This window comes from Sinocyclocheilus rhinocerous, unplaced genomic scaffold (assembly GCF_001515625.1).
Source record: "Sinocyclocheilus rhinocerous isolate Xijiao unplaced genomic scaffold, SAMN03320098_v1.1 scaffold615, whole genome shotgun sequence".
Lineage (NCBI taxonomy): Eukaryota > Metazoa > Chordata > Actinopteri > Cypriniformes > Cyprinidae > Sinocyclocheilus > Sinocyclocheilus rhinocerous.
Genome location: NW_015631049.1, coordinates 128,386 through 132,320, shown reverse-complemented (window position 1 = coordinate 132,320; position 3,935 = coordinate 128,386). Strand labels below are relative to the sequence as shown.

Below are 3,935 nucleotides of genomic sequence, written 5' to 3'. Positions count from 1 at the left end.
CTGTTTCCATGGTTACCACCTCAGACAAACTCAACTAGTGTTCGCCGGAATCTATTTGGAGACCGTTGTAAATATTCGCTCTGGCCAACGTGTAATCGAACAAAATTGTATGCTTGCAGAAACGTTTGAAAACACCGTTGAATCATATACATATGGTAAGTTATATAAAACATACAACCCCAAACCCATAATTGGCACTCAAGCGCGGGTAAACTCGTTGTTCCAGATAGGGGTTAGGGGTGACGCAATATTTCAAGTCATTATTCACAGCCACAAACTAAGTTGGCAAAATACACCTTATGAAACAATAGTCCTTACATAACATAACTGCCTACAGAACTCCCACGTCATTTGGGAAACTCGAACGTAACTATGAGATTTTTTAAAACATCGTTCACTCAAATGGTATTTGTAATATTCTACTAAATCTGTAACCCAGGTCCCCCCCTTTATTTCCACACGAAGAGCTTGCCTCACTGAGACACGGCCTCCTTAATTCTCCGCCGATGACATTCTCTGGCCGCCGTTCAAGCCGTTTGAGAACGGAGAGGGACCGGGAGAGGGAGAGGGAGACGGACCGGGCTGGCTGGCGAGCACGCGCGGCGGGTGTGTGCGTTCCCCTCCGCCGACTCTGGCGAATCCGCCCCTTCGCTCCTTTTAAGGTGTGACGACGGCTGATGACGTAAAGCGTGAGGTGTGTGCGTTGGAAAATGATCATCAGTGAATGAAAAAAGCGTCCTGGAAGTCACTCATTGCCCACAGAAACGGTGCCGGTTATGTAACTCGATTTCATGTGTAAGGCAAGGAAGGCAAAAACGCTCTCGGTGTGTCTCGTCGCTGGAGATTCCTAGCAACTTCTCTGTTGAAGTCGGGTTCTCATTGCTGCCTATGATTAGGTGAGTACAGTCGGTTGTTGCTTGGTTTAGTTTGTGAAATTAGAGCACACAAGAAGAAGTGTGTCATTATGTTAAAGGCGCCCGGTTCGAGCGCCCCTAACGGGTTTACATGGTGCTATGGACGTTCTGATCGTTCAGTTAAAGTTGCAACAGATAGAACAGTGAGTGTTTATGTCTTGTTTCATTAGCGAGAAGTAAATTTGTTTTTCTTGAAATGCATTTATGTTTTTTCTCTCTGTGACGATGTGGACAGTTAATTGATGAGGCCAGTCTCTGTACTTTGTTCCTGTACTTGTGAAATGACATATTCCAAGAATGAAGATATTTACTGTGATATCTATAAGTGTCAGATGGTTGGACATATTATGTGAGTCTGCATATCCATATTCATTCAATGGCCGAGTTGACGTCTCTCTCCTAAGTGTTTTTAATGGAGGTCAAGAGGAACAGCAGGGTAAAATCTGTCTACTCTATTTTCTTTTACAGCCTCTTATGGACTGAAGTCACAGATAATGCTTTTAACGATGCCGATACGCCTATTAAAAGTTTGAACGTACCCACCGAGCAAAGGTACGTCCAAACGTCATTTCAACGTCTTTTTCGGACGTTGAAATGACGTCCCCTGAAGAGCCAGAATGAAAGTTTTTATGACGTCTTTTTTCGACGTCTTTTGGACGTCCAATATTGACGTCCACAGGACGTCTTTAAGAGGTTAAAATTTAGTTCAGATGTGGTCATTGTTGGACGTATTTTCAACGTCTTATAAAGTCAACTGCAGTCTCATTTAGACGTCATTTATACTGTTTCCGGACAAAATAAACACTCTTAGGCTGCATTCAATTAAAACTCATGTTTTTTTCAATGTAATTTTTATTTGTACAGGTAAATCAAATTACAGACTCAGTGTATTTGTACAAAAACCATGAAAACAAAAGAAACTTCACTTTCTGTACAGTGGATAACAATTAACAAATAATTTAAGTTTAGTTGAGTCCATACATTATGTTCACCTGTTGGAGCTGAACTTGGGAAAAAAAAAAAAAATATGTGCATTGACATAAAAAAGGAAATTTACTTTCGGTACTTAAGTACTTTTAAAAGCGAGTACTTCTGTACTTTTACTTAAGTAAAAATCTGTCTTTACAACTTTTACTTGTAATGGAGTAATGTATGACCAGCAGTATCTGTACTTTCACTCAAGTAATGGAGTTGAGTACTTTGTCCGCCTCTGCATATGCGAGTGATTTACTCGCAACGTAGAGGGTTGCTTGTATAAATAAACATTAATGACAGACAGCAGCAGGTTTATTTAGGTTGTTGTCTCTTTAAGACCTCATGCACGGATCTGTTACAATACGTTTTGTTTCTCAACTGTTTACATTCACTTAATAACCTATATACCGACAATGTTTAGTATAAATCGACTGTTTACATGAATACTCATGAAATCGGGCATTTTGACATAATTTTGTATTTATTTTGCCATTTAAGCGCAATAAGGCGCAACACAACTTCATTCTGTAGTCGCGCGCTCTCAGATGCGGCTCTATGTGTGCGCGCTTTGGGTGTGACCTCACAGAATAACCCGATCTCAGGATGTGCATATCAATATCACCGGACTCCACAGAAAGCGATCTCACAGAGAGCGCGCAAGTAGGCTACTGAATTGAGCAGTTGAATGTTTAAAATTGTAAGACTCAAAAGCAAGCTTTCACGCTGAAATATTTACAAGTGGGAAGTAGAATTATGCGCAATCCCCACAATCTTGCACCGAAATAGACTTTGCAGTATCTGCAAAATGTTAGCCTAATTATTTTTCTAAAATTAGAGGGATCATACAAAATCCATGATGTTATTTTTTATTTAGTACTGACCTGAATAAGATATTTCACATAAAACACGTTTACATATAGTCCACAAGAGAAAATAGTTTAATTTATAAAAATGACCCTGTTCAAGGGTATAGGCTCTAGCCAGTCTTTTTTCCCCTTCTCCTAAAAAGCTTATACTACTGTTTCCACTATTAAAATAGTTCAATTTTGTATGTAATGGAAAAGTGAGTATATTTCGTTTTTTTTTTTTTTTTATAAAGTTAATTTAGAAAAACGTTTGGAGCATTTTTTGTTCGTTGAATGTAAGTTATTTTTTTTTAAAGTAACGACCAAGCGGCCAGCAGCAGACAGTGAGTTGATCATAGTCTATGTTTGATCAAAATTATCCTTCTCAAATCATCACGACTTGCCTTAAATAAAATCTATAGATATAAAACCTGTATAAATGTGCGCTGTTAGATGCATATCCAATCGTTTGTGCGGAGAGTGGAAGCTGAAGCGCGCTCTGCAGGACATGGAGGCGCCAGCGCGATCACTTGCATTTTTTTCTAACAGTGGAAACAACTTAAAATACGCAGTCATTTTTGCTCATAAAGGTAAGAGTAATGCATCATTCTAAACTGTAAAGGGTCTACTTTTATTTGTGTGCACTCACAATATCAACAAAACTGTGCTTTTATAAAATAAAGAAAACAAACGCTTTCTGCCGTCTCGGTCTTGAGCAGTAGCGCTTCACAATGATGAACCTAAACTCAGCGAATTGCCTCACATGCACGATAAAAATATATAGAAAGCTTTAAATTACTACTTTAAAACGAAATAATTCAAATCGAAAATAGAAATATTTCATTATGTAATCCCTAAAGATGCATTTCTCTCTAAAGGCATGTCCAATGAGGAGATGGAGAGTAATTTTTTTCATCACCATAATTGATGGATGTCTAAAATATAAAAATAAGGAAAAGCCTAAAACAGGCCCGATTATAATTTGCGTTTTATTTTATAATTCCGTACAGTTAAAAAATAAAACACTAATTATAATGGCATATATGTAAAACTTTGTCCTATAATTGTATAGCTGCTTTTTCTGATTTTTATGTTGCTCTGTTCTGAATACCGTAAAATTTAAAGGATTTGCTGCAACGCAATTTTGTATGATACGGTTATTACTTATATTTTTTATCCATGCAGCAAATGCTTTAAAAAA

General features: G+C 37.9%; 1 protein-coding gene across 3 annotated transcripts in view; it reads left to right on the top strand.

Annotated features, from left to right (window-relative positions):
• Positions 1-713: 713 nt before the first annotated feature.
• The window catches only part of LOC107741183 (neuronal PAS domain-containing protein 2-like), a 67,590-nt gene continuing 64,368 nt past the window's right edge, over positions 714-3,935 (top strand). Inside the window, exons 1-2 of one of the 3 annotated variants that reach the window (XM_016553795.1) lie at positions 715-896; positions 1,383-1,466. The gene's annotated coding sequence lies outside the window, so the exon portion shown is untranslated. Of the gene's footprint in view, positions 897-1,382; positions 1,467-3,935 lie in introns of all 3 variants that reach the window. The other 2 variants (XM_016553799.1, XM_016553798.1) reach the window with 2 other exon arrangements.